General features: G+C 39.3%; 1 protein-coding gene across 4 annotated transcripts in view; it reads right to left on the bottom strand.

Annotated features, from left to right (window-relative positions):
* The window catches only part of LRRC4C (leucine rich repeat containing 4C), a 610,411-nt gene extending 609,004 nt beyond the window's left edge, over positions 1-1,407 (bottom strand). For 2 of the 4 annotated variants that reach the window (XM_075188315.1, XM_075188317.1), the window contains exon 1: positions 515-1,354. The gene's annotated coding sequence lies outside the window, so the exon portion shown is untranslated. Of the gene's footprint in view, positions 1-514 lie in introns of all 4 variants that reach the window. The other 2 variants (XR_012679465.1, XM_075188319.1) reach the window with 2 other exon arrangements.
* Positions 1,408-20,301: the final 18,894 nt, after the last annotated feature.

Genomic DNA, 20,301 nt, shown 5'->3' with positions numbered 1-20,301 from the left:
CACCTGAAATACATATATCACACAACAGCATGACAAGTCAATTAAATCTAGATAAAACAGGCTTACGTTGGGAATATCTATTTTATTTAATGAGGATTGTGCCAGTAAATAGCAGTACATTAAAGCAATCCTTACCACCAATGGATCATATATATATATATATATATATATATATATATATATATATATATATATATATATAATCACACACCTCGAACACATTCCCAGAGAGATGTGTTTTCGTTCAGACTATAGGACACGGTGAGTCATACCAGACTGAGCTACGCATCTATTGGGAATACAATATTTCTATGCAAAGACATAATACATAGATAAATCAGAGTACACTTTGCAAGGATATAAAACACACCGTCAAACTGGAGCCTAACTCATTGAAGGGGGGGATTAGACAAGTCCACTGTTGTTTAGGTTTGATATAATATGGTAACAGCAGAAAACATGCTTCCCATAGGGATAATGCGAATGCAATTTGCTAAGAGAATACATGACTTACCCATTTGACAAGATATTGATCCGCCTTGTCTAAGGGAATGCGCCGGCTTCCATCACAGTATATGTGTAGATCAGTTTTGTAAGTCACATGGAACAACCAAAAAAGAAAAAAAAATAATGATACAGTTGGATTTTTTTTTTTTATTATTATTTAAAGGGATCCCTCTATGGTATCCATTAGTTTGCAGATAGTCTTACAATGTCAGGGATATGGGCTTATAAAAAAAAATACAAAAAAATGACGAATAAAAAGCACTCCAGCAGGGTAATCACAGCAGCTTGTTGTATAATCGCCTGGGTGAGGGTGGCAGAGTCTGCCTGGTTAACAGATTGGAGTTGCCAAGAAGAGTCTGTGGCAGAGACTGGCTTCTGCAGATGGCATCGCCACCTCCAACAGTGTATTTACAATATAGAAAATCCAGGGAGTCTTCCAAGCACCTGTATATCCCACTTTTATTCTTCCCAAGCAAGATTAACCAAGTCAGTAATTGGAGGGGGATCACCAGCAAGGAGTCATCCCTACACAGTGGAGGCTTAACGGGGTTTCCTTTGCTGCAACATCAAACCTCTCCGTCAGCCCTACTGACTGACTGAGCCTGTGTCCTGCTCTACTGCAATTCCATGCTCTCCGCGGCTCTACATAAAGCTTAAAGGATGGGGGAGTTGGGATAGGAGGGAGGGGGGGTTGCAATGACTGAATACAGAAGTCAGGGTTGCAGATTTTTGTCTTCTTCTCCCAAATCTGAAGCTTCTCGGCTCACTGTGAATTCAGCAGCATTTTTTGTAATCCAGGAGCAGCTGTGTATATTGGCTTCAGCAGGGTACAGAGAGGAGGTGTTAATCATTCAGGAGTCTGAAAAGGGAGGTATGTGCTGTAGTCATTAGAGGACCCACACTCTGCCCATGCAAGATTTAATCTGTAATGCATCCAGCAAGAGCCAAAATAAAATGCACGGCACTTTGCATACAAATCAGCAAGATTCAGCACTGCTGTTCGTGAAAGTGTTTTGTAAACGTTGCCCCAACTACTTCCCGACTGCACGTGCACATTGGCGCAAGTTAACGCCAAGCGCATTATTCACGCAATGATGCTGGTGTGACAACATTATCAGTATAGAGCGTTGTCGCTGTTAGGAGACGTCCACAATATCATGCACTGTAGTTATCGGAATGTCTGTAAAATCGCATTTCAGCACCATGGATAGTGCACTGTGTAGTCTTTGCGGATTATTGACAGGTTCTATGTGGGTCCTTGGGGTATATTTACTAAAATGCTGGTTTGAAAAAGTGGAGATGTTACCTATTGCTACCAATCAGATTCTAGTTCTCATTCATTCAGTATATTCTGCAAAATGACAGCTAGAATCTGATTGTCTGCTATAGGCAACATCTCCACTTTATCAAACCGGCAGTTTAGTATATATACCCCCTTGTCTTTTTCAAGCAATTCTGTGTCAAAGTTAAACTATAGAATGCTTTGGGGATAGGTGGTTGGTGGTAACTAAGCTGTTTGTGACTTTTAATAATACCTTTAAAACAAGTAGTTACATTTGGTGCACAGGGGTACGACAATAATCTGTCCCCAATCACCTGCTTTACCAAATTCTTACCAATTCCACAGCAGTGATGATATCCCCTAAGTTTTGCAAAAGCTATCCCAAAACTTTTGGACTTGTTTAATCAATCATAGTAATTACTCATTTGGATGGCTTTAAGTAAGGAGCTCGCCCCACACATGATTCATCATTGATACTTTCGAAGATTCAAAATATTTAAAATGTTTCTCATGTCTGACATGTTTACCAGTAAATCTGCATGGTACAGATTTTTTTTATAAATACTAATTCAGTCTTTTTTAGCCAGTGTCTGCTTCCTAAACTGATGCAGATTTATGGGGCAAGCTCACCGTGAAAGTCAGCAAAACATATCAGATGCATTGCAAGATAATCATTAAAGGTCATAAATTAGAGAGATTCATAGTGCTTCCCTATTCAGCGATTTTTACTCTATTTTTTAAAGGGGAAGTCCAGCTTTGCACTCAGACACATCTGGGGGTAAATGTATGAACCTCCGGATTCTTCAACTCCGGCGAGTTCAGCGTCTTCAGCGCTTAACTTAGACTTCCCTCTACAATGCAGTGCCGCTTTAAATTTAAGCGCTGAAGACGCTGAACTCGCCAGATTTGAAGAATCCGGAGGTTCATACATTTACCCCCTGCTGTGTATAGAGACAAGTGTATCCATTGAACACATCCAAGTTTAGGTAACCAAGGGCAACAAAAGTATGGTAATGCATGTATACAGTATACAGGAATACCTGAGCTGCTCAGCATTTTACTTGCAGAATTGTTCTCATCAATCATGAATCTGAAAATATGTGTCTCCAAGGGCCCGTTCAGATAGGCTGCTTATTGATTTAGTCAGGCAAAAATTAGATTTGGCAGCTACTGAAGATTGAAGAAACATATATATATATATATATATATATATATATATATATATATGTAGTTTAGAAAATTATGCTTCAATAGTTAATGTGTTAATTGTGTGTTGGGCATTGTTGGGATGGAGATGAATTCAGGGGGTAGATGGGTATAAATGTAACAATTATGTACATCTGGATAGTTATAGAGATATGATGCTTAGTCATTAATAGTTATGTTATTGGATCCCATACTCCTCAAGTTTACATAATCAGCACACACAAGCTATAACTAATTACATTAATATATGTTCAATATACTAACAGCTTTCCATCGCTTTGGCAGCCCGGTTGGTCTGGAAATTTTTCAGTCTAATTGTTAAATTGTTTGGAAACATGAATCTACAACAAAGGCTGAAAATGGTTTTCCGATCCAATATTTTATGCCCAAAACACAATCACTCTTATGTAACTAAATGGCGACTGAACCACCTACTGTTAAACTGTTACATGAACTGATTATTAGGCTGCTGAAACTAGTTTTGTAGCTGATTGTGAGAAATGTATGACCCCTTGCTAGACAGTTTCCACTTGTCAAAGTAATACACTATTGGATCAGGTTGGGAACCGTTGTCCCTGCCTTTAACATGTCTCATCATAGAGATATGGCTAACATTTACCCTTTTAAGATAATATTTTTTTTTACTATTGAATGCACTTTGTTATTTGTTTAATCTTACCAGCCAATAGATGTTGTAAATTTTATGAGAAAGGTGTATAATGCCCTAGGTCAGAGTTGTCCTAGTTCAGTCCTCAAGGTCTAACAACAGTTATGTCACATATCGGAATCTTAGTCGCACTTACCTCATCCACCGCTGTCATATCACGGCTACATGGGCCCCTTCTGGTCGTCTGCAACATTCCCGTCCACCGCATCTCTGTTTGCAAACAAAAACATACTGTTTGTTCTGCTGCATGGGTGTGGCCATCTTGGAAAAAGTCAGGTGATCATTCCAGACCAACCAGATTCAGTAGATGTGATCACATGACCTGTGCAGCCAATAGTTGTTTGGGACACCCTATTTAAACCTGCTGCTGTGACCTGTTCATTGCCAGAACAACACACTTCTCTCCAGAGGATAGTTCTTGGCTCCAGGTTCCAGTTGTTCCTGCTCTATAGCTGATTCCCTGTGTTTTCAAGTGTTGCACTTCCAAGCTGCTAATTCCCCTGCTATATTCTACATTCAGCAAGAACATGAGCAAGAAGATCATCCAGGCTGCTAGGTTCTGTTTCAGTCCTGCTCCAGCTAGGCCCAAGGGTCCCGAATCGGATCAAGAAATACAGACGACCGTGACAAGTTAATGTTTTCAGGATTTCTGTCTGTAGATACAGATGGTATAATTACTGTCCCAGCCAAATAGATGAACTCACCTGTGCATGATTAAAGAAATCCTGAAAACAGAAACTGTTGGTAGCCCTTGAAAACTGAACTTGGATACCTCTACTCTAGGTCATTGACGTAGGGTGAGAACAGAAGCGGAACTACCATGGATGCATGGGGTGGGACTCAGCCACAATGACCCTTGTCTTAGGCCCCCATGGGATACCACCTCTGCACCCTCTCCGCACCCCCGGCCCTCCCCCCTCACTTCCTGAGACTACTGTTCTGCTATGAAAGGAGCAAACCAGAGTCCTCTTCTGGAGGCACATGCACTAACGGCACATGCTCAGAAGAGGCTCAGGGAAAAGCAGAGAGGGTGGGAGGTTAAAGCTGCATCGCTGGGACCCCTACCCAAACTGTAGCTGTGCATGATGCAGAGAATATAAACTAATCTGTTATAAGCAATATGTCCTATGGTTATATTTTTACTTATCTTGTTATTGAAATCTCCATTTTTGTATTATTAAAATAGACATTAAGAGCTGAGCATTAACATAAACATTTCAATGGTGTTTGATCTTTGTTTATGGTGCACACTTTAAAGTGTTCTTCTCTGTATGTAGCCGTAGAGTGCTTCTGAACGAACCCACTGAATAAGTCACCTACCAGTTGCGAAACGCGTGTGTGAGTATAACTACAAATATCTTTTACTTTAATATGTATTTTCATTTTTATCTCTGTGTTTAATATCTCACATTTATTCCCATACCTGCTCATATATCTATATTTTAAAATCACTAGAAAACGCTATAACCTTTCTTTTCATTTTTACATTCATGTTCCTGATCTGCTTTACCCACATTTAATTCGCTATCTTACCAATCAAGTGTCACTCATTAACACATACTGGCAACAAAACACATTTTGGTAATGTATCTGTTTATACCCAACTATTTATTAGTTTATACCAATTCACTATATTTGCTTATTTCACAATTATATGTTAAACTAATATCTATCCTCCACCACCTCTGACCTCTCCCATTCTTCTGACAATCTAACCCTTATCTCTCTGCTACCCCCTAGGTCTCTGGTAAGATAAGACTAGTTAGTGGTTCTGTCAATGAGTCGGTATCTGCTTGTGTGTCAGTTTCTGTCATTGTGAGTCTGTTTGTCAGTGTGACCCTGTGTGTTAGCTTGCTGTGTTGATACTGATCTGTGTGTTAGAAAGAGGATTTCTTTTTTAATTTAACACTGATGTGTTAAAAAAACAGTATATCCCCCTCTTTACTATGGATACAAGAAATCACCCGAGAGCTCAGTGACTGATGGGCTCTTGTGTTTAAATGGAACACCTTGGAGACTTGCAACATTCTATACATTTACAGTAGAATGATGCATTATCTCATATATAAGAATGATTTAGTGTTGGATATATATATATATATATATATATATATATATATATATATAGTGGCAAAGAGGGATATTTGTCACAGTTCCCCTATAAGGGAACAGGTAGGAACACAGTTAGCAGGCTGCAGACAGGGTTAAGTGTTCCCTAGGTTCCCTCTTTTAGCACACACACACAGGTGTACCACATGGGTATGATTGGTTTGCTGTGGTTTGTTTGTAGTGCTTGGGGTGGAGGGTAAAGGCACTGTCTGTATGTGTGGGTGGGACCACCGATGCCAGTAAGTGGCCGGCTTGCAGACAGGGAAGTTATGTCTAGCCAGATGTAGGTGGTGAGGATTTTTGTGTTACTGTTTCTGGATGACTGCTGTACCATTGCTGGAGCTGTTTACCATACTGACAACTGCTAATAAACAGTTAAGTGGTTCAGCATACCTGTGTCCAATTCCTGTGAATGCTGTACTTTCTCACAAGATATATATATATATATATATATATATATATATATATATATATATATATATATATATATATTCCAAGTTTTGCCAAATGCAGCAGAGCAGATATGGGTAGCTCCCCCTTTGATTAAAAGTCAACATGACATGGATTACGTACATACCTCGTGATATCTCAGTCTCATACACTACAATCCAGGCTGCGTCTTTTATCTTCTTATCCAACAATCTTTTACTTTTCTAGGGATCTTCTTACCAAGCTCAAAACTATTTAATGTGCTGAAGTTATCAGATAGTCCCTTTCCAAGGTGCAAAGGATTCTGGAGGATGTAGTTTGTCACATAGCTTCCATTTCTAGGCTGAGTTTTTGGGCATGTTACAGTATTCTGGATATACATAATTAAGGACACTGGATATACATATTTATGAACCTGCTAATTCTGTTAATCCAGATGCATACACAATCAGAATGGTGAGATAACACTATCTGGAGTTATCAGCAGTAAATGTCAGGACTGTCCTGGGGACTTTAGCAGGGGTGCGCCTATAATGAGGACACTTTCTGGGCATGTGCAGAAAGTTTTCATACAAGACCCAATCTGCATCAACACTTTTATGTTGAAATTTGCGCATTCGTCATGCATTTAGGCAGCTATTGTGGTTAAGTGGTGTATCAACACCTTAGTGTGTGAGTTTGTGTATTCGTAATATTGAGTGGTACCGATCATTTTGATATGATATTATTAAAGTGTAGATTGATGCAGACAACCATTTAAAAATGGACAATGTTTCCACTTTAAAAATGCATAAAGGATCAATTTGATGCTTCTACTCGCATGGTTTTATTTTGTGGAAAAACCACGTGAAACGGTCATAACATACGGCAAACATCTATTCTCCCTTTAGACAAGACAATAATCACAATATCAGAGAGTCGATGTAACAATTACTCTTGGAATCACTTGGCTTTAAAAGCAGTCTTGGTAAATTAGGTCAGGCTGCCGGCCCTGGGGCTTGAGCAGATTATTTATTAAAACTATAAAAAGAGAATGAATTAGGGTTTTCATCAAGATTAAACATATACATGTATACTGTGAGGCACAGCATCGCCGCTGTCATTTATCATGCGGGTTCCTTGCCAAATCTCTTTAATCCTTTCTTCATCATTTGTAGCTGCAACGAAAATGTCAATAGTTTGTTTGCAGGAAAGTACAGTAATATTCTAAATCACAGACTTCAGCCTAATGATGTGTCTGACTTTTGGGGCCAAAAACAGCCAAACATTTCATGAAACAAATAATCATCTCCAATCACTTTATTATAGGATTGCAATTTAAATTCACTATTTCGCTCTTAGAATCTTCGTTCTAGGGATGTTTTAATGTGTATCAACATATAGTGCCTGTATATGTATTTCTACGGATGCCAGTCCACTGCCATGCTTTATGGACCCAGCAACTATCCACCAGATGCGAGAGGAACTCAAAGGACTGTGTAGTACAAAATGGACTGTGTCTGGATATGGATAACATTGACATTATCCAGAAAATCCTAACTCACTCTTCTGACTGCATTTTGAGGGTGATCATTAAACATAGGTACAGTGTCTACAGATTTTGTCTGCCAAAGGGTGGAACACTTTGGCTTTCAGAGTTACTGTAGATATCATGGGAGCCGGGTCCTGCTCCCGATATAGTCCTTCAGTCAGAGCATACATTAATTATGGACTGAGGGATCGGCATACAACTGCATTGGTGGCAAGTATACAAAACTTACCTGGTGGCACCTATATACGCTGTCAAATATACAAATTCCAGGTATACTGTATCTTGTGACAAATATAAATATGGAGCCTTATTTGGTGAACTATATATAAACCGAGGCATATTGGGTGGCAAGTGTACGAAGTAAGCATAGTGATTATGTAAAACTGAGACATATCTGTCACTAAGCCACTAGCTGGAGGTCACTTCAAAGCAAACCCAATGCCAATGTCTTGGTTTTGGCATCTGTATTCTTGGATAGTCCTCCCAACACACATGGAGGTGCTTGTCAACTCTCTGCTCTTGGGGGACACCTCTGTGCACCAAATTCTCAGTCTGAGGAGCCTCGGAATCAGTGCCTCACTGCTTCTTACTTTGACAGGTAGGAGTTGGAGGCGCCCTTCCAAGTTGGACGTTGCTGCTTAGGCCACCCTCAGTGCTTACACCAGAAGGAGATAGCTAACAGGAAAAAAATAGCAAGCAAAAGAAAATGATGTAGAAAAGAAAGGGGGGAGAGTGAAAGATAATTAGTCTTGAGTGAATAAATAAGTAGGACTGCTCCTCACGGTTTACCTCCGCAAAGTTGGGGCTGGTTGGAGTGAGGGAGGGCTAGAGTGTTCACTCCTTGCTCGGCTTTCCATATTTTATGAATCTATAGGTTTTCTAAACAGGAATTGAAACATTTCAAGATCAAGAAAATCCGCAACTGAGCTTAAGATATCCGTAGCCGGTCTTAATAATAAGTGTGTGATGTAGGTGATTTGCAAGGTTTGTCCCTTTAAGGGGTCCATTGCAAGTTACTGGTTGAGCAGGCAGTCCAACAAATTGGAATTGCCCCGCCAGAATCAGGACTCTTGGCATACTGTTCTCTCTTACGTTTCCTCGTAGCATTTATTACCTGCTGCGGATATCTGAAGCTCAGTTGTGGATTTTCTGAATCCTGACATTTTTATAGTCCTGTTTAGAAAACCTATATAACCCTCACTCACCCAGTCCCAACTTTACATCAGCACTCACATTTAATAATTAGGCATCTCTCTCTGCAACTAGCCCCAAAATTAAATTTAAAGCATTAAAACATGGAAAGCCGATCAATGAGTGAACACACTAGCCCTCCCTCACTCACCCAGTCCCAACTTTACATCAGCACTCACATTTAATAATTAAGTATCTCTCCCTGCATTTAGCCCCAACACTAAATTTAAAGAATTCATATAGAATAAACAACCCTATGCCCTCATCACCACTAAAAAAATGTCCAACATTAAATAAATAGCATTCACATTTAATAAATAGACCAATTTCCCCCTAACAAGCTCACACATCAGTATTCACAGTTAACAATTAGGCACATTCTCCTCCCCACCTGCCCCAACATTAACTGAATACCATTCACATTTAACAAACAGCCCTTCTCCCCAACTCAACTCCACATTCAATTTTTAGCCCCCAAGATAACGCTACCCCTAAGTTTGCAAACAGTAGGACTGTAACTTCATTTTTTTTCAAGATAGTAAATATATTTTCTGTGCAATATGTTGTACTTACAACATTTGACCGAATCCCAGGTTTTGGTTATATGTGAGAAAGTCTACCCCTTACTATGAGCAATAAGAATAGTACAAGTCACAAAGAAGCTCATGCAATCCAAGCTTATATAATCCACATATTTCACAGTGAGAAATGAATTCTTCCTTATAATAAATAAGTAGCAGTTCTTGACATAGAAATTAAAACATTTTACTATTTTAATTATCAATGCATTAAATTATGTTTTAGTAGACTTGTTTTTTTTTTGTTGAGTTATATATTTTCTTTTTTAATGTGAGAAAAGTAGGCGTCTATCCAATAACACAGCTGTGTCTTGTGTGTGGATTTAGTGACAGGCTGCTGCAGGAGGGAGGGACTGGATTGGTGCCAGGTAGGGAGATAGTGCTGGGTGTATTGTGATCAGTGTAATGTCTGGCTGAGGTAAATCTGATAGAAAAACAGAGAGATGGAACAGACAGGCTGTAATTATTGCTGAACACTGCGAACAAATAAGTAAACAGGAGCAAATCTGAAATATCCTAGCTGCGACTTTTTCTGGCATGAATGAGGTATGTCCTAAGATGTCCATCGTAGAAACATATATTATTATCTTTAATAGCTAGTGATGTCAGAGTGACACAGATAAGGGTATCTTTCACAGCCATGTATATATGTAGTTACACCACTCATACAATATAATGTGCTATAGCAGGTTTTCCCAAACCCAGTCCTCAGGGCTCCCCAACGGTGCAGGTTTTCCGGATCACATGACATAATTAGGACCACCTGTGGAATCTGTTACAATGTGCTCCAGCAAGGGTGATGATGATGATCATGATGATCATAATGATGACGATGATGATTATGATGATTACGATGATGATCATGTGGATGACGATGATGATGATGATCATGATGATGGTGATGGTTATGATCATGATGATGATTTTGATAGTGATGATCCTGATGATTACAATGATAATCATGATGATGACGATGACAATGATGATCATTATAATGATGATGATGATCATAATGATCTTGATGATGATGATCATGATGATCATAATGATGATGATGATGATGATGTTCATGATGATGGTGATGTTCATGATCATGGTGATGATTTTGATAGTGATGATCATGATGATGACAATGATGATCATGATGATCATAATGATGATGACAATGACAATCATGACGATCATGATGATCTTGATGATGATGATCATAATGATGATGATGATGATGATGTTCATGATGATGGGGATGTTCATGATGATGATTTTGATAGTGATGATCATGATTACGATGATCATGATGATGACGATGATGATAATGATGATGATCATGATGATGATGATGATCATGCTTACCATAATGATGATGATGATGATGGCGAGGATGATCATGATGATGACGATGATGATGACGATGATGGTCTTGATAGTGATGGTGATTATGATGGTGATTTTCATGATGACGATGATTATGATGACAATGATGATCATCGTCATCATAATTAACCCTAATCTTAACCCTAATAACCCTAACACCCCTAACCCCTAAAACAGTACTTACTTGTCATAAATGAGAGGCAGCTCCGGCCATCGCCACCTTAAAGGGTTTTCGCGCTTCAGGATGACGTCATTTTCAGGAGCCGGCAAGACAGCGAGTCATCATCTGAAGACATCTACATTCCGGAAAGTGCTTCTTTTGGCAGGTCGCCCTCCTCTTCAGTCGGAGTCCTCGTGTCTTCATGTCTTCTGTCGGGGTAGTCAGTACCGTAAAAAGGTACTACACCTATGATCATGATGGTGATCATGATGATAATGATGATCATGATGGTGATCAGGAGGATGATGATGATGATGTTGATGATCATGATGATGATGATGACGATGATGATGTTGATGATCATGATGGTGATAATGATGATGATCATGATCATGATGATCATGATGGTGATAATGATGATGACGATGATGATGTTGATGATCATGATGGTGATGATGATGATGTTGATGATCATGATGGTGATCAGGATGATGATGATGATAATGATGATGTTGATGATCATGATGATGATGATGATGATGATGTTGATGATCATGATGGTGATGATGATAATTATGATGGTGATAATAATGATGATGATGATGATCATGATCATGATGGTGATAATAATGATGACGATGATGATCATGATGAGGACGATGATGATCATGATGATGATGATGTTGATGATCATGATCATGGTTGTTAATAATTAAAAAAAAATTGTGAACCTCTTTGAAAGATAATGCCACATTTATAAAATGTTATTAATATAAGCATCCTAATTAATAAAGAAGCCTACCTATCTCTTTTACAAGAAATGCAACCTGTAAATTCCTAGCACAAGAGTGAAATGAATACATTTAAGCCCCTAACATAAATAATATTCATGCTGGGAGTTTACCCAGTAATGCCAGGTATATAAAGTTAAAGGCGCCTGTTGGCCAGTCCGCAGATTTCATTGTCCAGCTTTGAAAATGACTTTATTTGGAAACAATACTAAACCATACCTCCCAATGTAGGCGGGACACTCCTGGTTTGAGGTCAGGATAGCTTTGTCCTAATCTGGCCGGAATGTGGGGAGATATGTCCCCTTTCAGTGCTCTGCTTAGCCGAACAGCGGTGAGAATCAAAGAGACTTTTGAGGGGAGTAAGTTAAGGAGCCGCCTAGCACTTTAGAAGTACTAGGCACACCCCCAGGTGTCTGACCACACCCCCTTTGATGTAAGTTCTGATTTGATCTTTGGAAGGTATGCTAAACATTGAGTAGGATGGCAGCTATTAGCTTTCCACTAAGTAAGACGTTCCACGTATTATAAGGATTATAGATTAATGGGCCTGATTCATTAAGGAGCGCAACGGGCGTTTTTTTTCATAAATTGTGCATAATTACTCTGCACATGCCCAGTCCCGGACCATATACCACAGAGTGCTGCAACTTCCATTTCATCTTTGAGCACAAAGGACACTTACAACAGCCTACAATTTCTAGGATCGAATGGGGCGGGGGAGGGTCTATAATCAATGTGCAGTAAGTGCGCACCAAGCCCGCGTCCGATGCAAGCTCTGGGCGTCTCTCAGCTTTATCTCTTGCTCCAGCTACAGGTATAGTCTAAGTGCCGAACACTGGTGATGACGACTGAGTACGCATGCTAGTACATGTGTTTGTACTCAGGAGCAACTTTAAAAATGTTTTTTATGTACAGTGGAAATAAAGGAATAAAAAAACAATTTGTTTTTGTATTTCCATTAAACACTATGGGCTAGATTTAATAAACTGCGGGTTTGGAAAAGTGGAGATGTTGCCTAAAGCAACCAATCAGATTCTAGGGCCTGATTCATTAAGGATCTTAACTTGAGAAACTTGGTATAGGCAACATCTCTACTTTTTCAAACCCGCAGTTTAGTAAATATACCCCTATATTATTAACTGGTGGCATCAATTGAATAGTTTTTTTTTCTCTGTGCTTTCTATTGTGAATTTACATTCCTCATGTGTATTGGCCGTATCCTGCAGTGTCTGTGTAGTAGAGCAGACCTAGGGCTAGATTTACTAAGCTGCAAGTTTGAAAAAGTGGGGATGTTGCCTATAGCAACCAATCCGATTCTAGCTTTCATTTATTTAGTGCTTTCTACAAAATGACAGCTAGAATCTGATTGGTTGCTATAGGCAACATCCCCACTTTTTCAAACCCCCAGCTTAGTAAATCTAGCACCTAGACTCCTTGCTGAATACGGACGTACGTATTTATGTATTTACGTGACTTAACTATTCCGACCCATAGGGCTTTATTAAAGGTGGGTTATCCTTTAAGAACAAGGATCAAGAATTGTGAATTTTCTTTGTATGAAAAATCTAAAACTTTTCATAAAAAAAGTTTTCATCCCCTTCTTTCATTAGATTACATTTATGCATGAAGACTTAGGGAGAATTTGATTAACTCAAAGAAGAAAGGAAAAAAAAAAAATAGAATGAAGGATTTTAAAATTAAACTGTAAATTATAAAGAGATGTAAAATCCCTTGTTAAACTTGCTGTGATATTACAGGACCTTTGATTAAAACGGATGCAATGCGGATTTCCCCTTAATGAAAAAAATGTCTATATATAATTTACGAAGCTGACCCGCAGAACATAGTTATATATAAAAATGATGTCACACAACTGTATTGATAGATATACAGAACAACACATTTTTGGAATGTGCAAATCTTTTGGGGGGACCTGAATGGGGGGAGTAGGCATTTCTTCTTGCTGCGGGCTAGGAACACCATGTGCGAAAACTGCAACAATTAGCTTAGATTTTTAGGGAACAAGATATTTAAATGAGCTGAGAAGGTGGTCCTGAAAAATCCACATCTGCAAAAATGATGTTGCAGGTAGGCGCAAACCAAGGTACTTAAACAGATGCCCAGTGATTGGATTGGAGTTCAATTTGGCCCCACCCATGGGTGATTCAACTGAAGGAGGTTCGACTCTCCAATTCTCAGGGAGCTGCAACATTAGAGAACTGGGTTTCTTGCTACAGAACTACAGAAAAACCATATAGGTCATTATCCAGATAACTGGCATTTAGCCATAGATACAGGGCCTGAGTCATTAAGGAAAGTAAAGCAAAAAAATGGAGTAACTTTGCTCCTGGACAACACATGTTACAACGCAAATGGGTGCAAATTAGATTATTTTTTTTGCATGTAAGGAAAATACTGGCTGCTTTTTCATGTAGCACACACATACTTGTTAGCTTTATTTTTACACGGAAATTTACATTTGAACTAGGACATGTTGTAGCCCAACTATAAATCTGTCCACACATTTTAAATTTACCCCCCTCAATGTAACATGGTTTTGCCAAGATGCAAAGTTACTCATTTTTTTTTTGTTTTACTTTCCTTAATGACTCAGGCAGGTAGTATCTGTTTCTATTTATTTCTGTAGAAGTTAACAATGTTTTAAAATCACTTACAGAGGCACATTGGTGCTCAGTAGGTGCATATACATACATCACATGTGGTACTGTACCATTCTAATTATTTATGTTTGTAGCTCAATTATGCAGGCAGCACGGTGGCTTAGTGGTTAGCACTTCTGCCTTACAGCACTGGGGTCATGAAATCAATTCCCAACCATGGCCTTATCTGTGAGGAGTTTGTATGTTCTCCCCGTGTTTGCGTGGGTTTCCTCCGGGTGCTCCGGTTTCCTCCCACACTCCAAAAACATACTGATAGGTTAATTGGCAGCTAACAAATTGACTCTGTTCTATGTGTGTGTATGTGTGTGTGTATGTTAGGGAATTTAAACTGTAAGCCCCAATGGGGCAGGGACTGATGTGAGTGAGTTATCTGTACAGCGCAGCGGAATTAGTGGCGCTATATAAATAAATGGTGATGATGATATAGGTAATTTGGTTTTAATAGTTTTTGTGTATTTTTCAACATATAGAAATGTAGAGGATAATTCATTGCCTCCAATGTGCAAAGAAGAAGTGTGCTGTGCAATTGCTGTAAAATATCAGGAATGTTTCCTGAAACAACACATGCGACTGTCCATGGAAATTAAGGACAATTGGCAGCTACGCTTCTCCGCCAAGCAGCACATACTTACAATAGAAATGTACCAGAGTGAAAACATAGACGTAAGGAAGGTGCCCATTGCAGTTTGCAGCCTCTGTCGGAGCCATAGGGTACATAATATTTTCATTGAATATTAAACTCTTCCTGGGAACATTCACTCTTTGTGATTCGTTGGCAAAATTCTTTCACCCACTGATTGCGAAATGTCAGTGGTGCCCCTCGATGTCCCTGCAGGTATTGAGACCTGTACCCAAAATGCATCTAAAGGGTAAATAATGTGTTGAAAGATTGGCAACATCTGGGGGTAAATGTATTAATGTCCGGATTCTTCAACTCCGGCGTGTTCAGAATCTTCGGCGATTAAATTTAAAGCGACGCTGCATTGTAAAGGGAAGTTTCCCTTTACAATGCAGCGCCGCTATAAATTTAATCGCCGAAGATGCTGAACACGCCGTAGTTGAAGAATCCGGACATTAATACATTTACCCCCTGGTTGGATAACTGCAGCAACATCACTGCATGGATATTTGTTAAAGGGGATAGGAGTGTGTTGTTTAAAGGAACAGTGCATTCCAGACTCTGGGTGCAGTTTGGGAGAAGTCTTGGAGGTGGGAGTGGGAAGTGGTGTAACGGCAAATAATTAGTGTCGGCCAATGGCAGATCAGCGTGAATAATTTTGGGCCATTATATAGGGATCAGTGAAGAAAGGTGGGGATAGCGCAGTGTGAGAACACGGATTTTAAATTGTACTCAAGAGAAAAAGAATAACCGGTGCAATGAGGTTAATAGTATTTAGCAATTGCAAGATATGATGTTAACTATTATGTAAATCTTTCATCCATACCAATTAAAGCTTTTAATCATTTTATGAAAAAGGTGCATAATTCAACGCACCACACAGAGAGAGCCAGTAAGAAAATAGCCATCCCATCGTTCTAGAAGAAGAGGTAGTAAAACATTTGTCTCTGCGATTGATGAACTACAATTCCCAGCATGCTCCAGCAGCTACAGCCGTAACCAATTATGAAAACTGCATCGATACAGTGTTTCAAACGGCTCCCTGCAGAGGCTAAATAAGGAGCATCTTCTATCTTCAGAAGTTCAAATTAGTTCTTTATTATGTTCTCTGACGAAAGGTTAGTGAGAGTCTCTTGTATATATTCTACAATGTCAGCAGAAAGATAAGTATCACAAATTATTGTAGTATGCATTCTGAGATCCAGGTAAACAAACAACTTATATATCTGCTCTGCTGCATTGGGGAAAAACGTGCGCATAAAAATGATAAACTAAATGTTTTTGGAGTGACACTCTGCATAGTTATAGAGGAGGGAATAGATTTTGGGGTCCAAACTAAGGGGGGAATTCAACTGACTGGGAGATATTTTTTAACACCAGGTTAATCCATTTTAACGCATTTTTTTGTCATTTTCGAGCGGGTTAACTTTACCCGCGATTCAATTCCATTTTTAACGCTCCGTTTTTTATCATGAAGCGGTCCTCTCGCGCTCCAGTAGAAGGCCTATTGAAAGTATAGGGTGGGTGAGAGGCAGCCGCGTTAAAAACTATTCAATTGTTTTATAATGAGGCACGTTAAACAGGCCAATATGCTGTTTTATCTCGCACCTCTTTGGGGTGTGATAAAAATAAAAAAGCTAAGAAAACTATTTGAAATCATGTAATAATGAAAAAAAAAAAGATAAACTATGTTTATCAGTAATGCATAACATGTGAAAGTTGATTTTCTTGTAAAAAAATAATGAAACAAAAAAAAAAAACCATAAAAAAATTAAAATTAAAATCACTAATTTAATATATTTATGTATGTTTTTGGTACATATATGTATGTACTAATGTGTTTTGACATGGTATAGATGATTCTATAGTAAAAAAATAGTGAAACAAAAAATATGTTAAAGAAAGTACTGTAATGTAGATATTATCAACTAGAATGGTTGTGTAATGCAATCTAATATATGTAAATGTCTGCCAGTCCTTTCTTTGTGTTATACATGACCGCGTTAAACACTCCCCTTCACTACCCTAAAAACTCCAATGATTAACGCGCTGGGGCAGCGTTCTCTCTTCTTCAATCGAATTGCACGAGTTTTAACGCTGTGCTAAGTAAAAACGGTCGCTATAGCAGCTAAAAACCCGCGGGGGATTTTTTTTTTTAACGCTGTGGGGGAAAAAAAAAAGTTCCGGTCAATTGAAGACCCCCCCCCTAAGGGTCAGTAATCATTTTGAGCTGTTGCGTTCAAAGCAACAGTATTTTAAATAATCAGAAGGTAAAAATTAATAAAGAGAGAATAAGGAATAGAGACTCTTTCCTGATAGAGTAAAACAAAAGTGATTATGTCCCAAATTCACCCGTGACGAGCTTCAGATTTCTGTGGTTCAAATCAAAACCCATTGTTAGCTCTGTTATCATGTATGATTGTGCCAGTTTCAATCTGCATTTAAATATAGTTTCATGAGCACAACTAGCAGCCATTAGCAACATCGAGCTCTGTTATACTCCAAGGCCGTTGTCTGTATTATGACCCTATCCGGCACTAGAGTTCGACTAGCTGCAATACGTTCAACTGGAAAAAGAGCTTTTGGGGGAATGTTCGATCAGTTTGGCAAACCAAACCAAGAGAGGTTAGCTAACCTTTATGTATAGTTGATAGCAAGGGGGATTGTTAGGGAGTGAAACGTACTTATATTATATTATTGTTCCCGATGTGACATCTTTAACGATTTTACCAAAGACAAAAAAAAAAAAGGTCCCGATCCGCGTGGCGATTCATGTGTACACACTATTCATGTTTTACAAGATTTACCTTCAGATCTGTGCTCTTCATCTGTCATAGCCATCAGCTGAAAAGATGGTGGCTCTGCACACTCCACAAATACCTGACTACCCTTCTGCAATTTGTTGGAGGAACTATGGGCAGTAGTGTTGGACAGACGGTCGTGAGTGCGTACACGCTTTCACATTTACCCAGACATTGTTCTATTGTCGATCGTGACTTTTAGCAAATTTTTAAAACCAAATGAACGGATGCGTTGCGCTTTGGTACGATAAAACAGGATCATGGGAGTGTACGCACTCTTGCTATATCTGATCAAATGGTCATGAATCATGTGATCTCCGCATTAATAGTATAGGTGTGCACCCAGCTTACGAAGCATAGTGACAACCTTTAGCTTCTGTTGTCTGGGGGACACTCCATTAACCAAGCACATCTAAGACTCGATGACACTGCTGCTTTAGCTAGTTCTTCACAGAAATACAATCTGCCCATGGGGAGGTCTAAAGAGTGTTGGTTAAAATACTTCTCATGCCCTTCTCTTCTCATGACATAGTCAAACCGAGGGGGGTCTTAGTGCCTGGAAACCCCTCTCCAAGCCTGGGGCACTTTATAATTGAGGTGGCTGGACCCTGCCCCCGCTTCACAGAGCTCTGCTTGAAAAGGGAGAGCTGCGTGCACCTAACAGTAGTGCACGCAGCATTGCCCATGTAGATTATGGGGATAGCAAGAGTTGGAGACCAGCCAAGCACTGTCTAATATTATAGCCACGCCCCCATGTATGCTGGTCATGCCCACTGGTGGCGTGGTGTGGAAACCCCCCTCTACAAGTCCTGCGTTTGCCCCTGCATGACATACAGATAATCATTTACATATAGCCAATAAATACAATCCAGGGATGTGTTACATAATATATTGCTAACATTGAAGGAACATAGCTATACTAGCATAAATATATCAACACCGTGTAATTATTTGGCCATACTAGTTTAAATTAGTATTTGTTATATTTTAAAGCTGCTCTCACTTAAAGTTTGCATGCAAACATTTTTTGCTCGCAACAAAATAAAATCCACCTACCTGTGAGGATATCTCTAAAACATCATCTAGGTTCTTAGTATCATAGCAGAACATATTTGGGGGTAAATGTATGAACGTGCGGGTTCTTCAACACCCGCATGTTCAGCGTGTTCGGCGATTAAATTTCAAGCGGCGCTGCATTGTAAAGGGAAACCTTTACAATGCAGCGCCGCTTGAAATTTAATCACCGAACACGCTGAACACGTGGGTGCTGAAGAACCCGCACGTTCATACATTTACCCCTCGGTGTGCAAAGAAAAATAAGAAAATCGCCTCCTAAAGACAGAGGACTCTAATATTTAAAGTTCTGACTTAAATTCTAAGCTTTAGAATTATTTGTTGATTTGCCCTTTTATTAAGTTGCATAATGTAACACAATTGCTAATTTAACTTTATAACTTTATGTAAAATTGCATTTAAAGTTCACACTTGGCCTCTGGGAAATAAAACATAGTAATGCATGTTCCCGTCTTTTCTCCAAGCACGTATGTCTGACCGTTCCTTTCAAAACAGTGCAGAAAAGAGATTAGAACATGTTTCTTTCCTTGTAGTTCACATTAACAACAATAAGAGACCTGGAGACTTGGAAACATCAATTGTCACACAATACAACACCTATTTGTATGGATGTTCTATTGGGATGGGGAAAAGGAGATGAAAGGTAAGTGAAATACGGTCTTGTTATAGAAGGAAATTGTCTTCAGGAAATAGAAGTCAACACATTGGCTCTGAGTGACGTCATACTGAGCGGCTTAATCCACAATATAATCATTTTCTACTCTCGGTTTTGAGATCAAGAAGACATGGGGGTATATTTACTAAACTGCGGGTTTGAAAAATGGAGATGTTGCCTATAGGAACCAATCAGATTCTAGCTATCATTTTGTAGAATGTACTAAATAAACAACTAGAATCTGATTGGTTGCTATAGGCAACATCTCCACTTTTTCAAACCGGCAGTTTAGTAAATATACAGGGGCAAACACAGGATTTGTAGAGGGGGGTTTCCACACCACGCCGCCAGTGGGCGTGACAAGCATGCACGGGGGCGTGGCTATAATTTTAGACAGTGCTTGGCTGCTCTCCAACTCTTCCTATCCCCATAATATACATGGGCAATGCTGCGTGCACTACTGTTAGGTGCATGAAGCTCTCCCTTTTCAAGCAGAGCTCTGTGAAGTAGGGTCAGGGTCCAGCCACCTCAATTATACAGTGCCCCAGGTGTGGAGGGGGTTTCCAGGCACTCGGAAACCCCCTCTCGGTTTGCCTATGATATACCCCATGGTGTCTGTTCCTAAACACATCTAGGCTATTGTTTG

The sequence above is a fragment of the Mixophyes fleayi genome, chromosome 10 (genome assembly GCF_038048845.1).
Source record: "Mixophyes fleayi isolate aMixFle1 chromosome 10, aMixFle1.hap1, whole genome shotgun sequence".
Classification (NCBI taxonomy): Eukaryota; Metazoa; Chordata; class Amphibia; order Anura; family Limnodynastidae; genus Mixophyes; species Mixophyes fleayi.
Note: the sequence above shows the minus strand (reverse complement) of the source record. Positions and strands in the feature narration are given on the sequence as shown.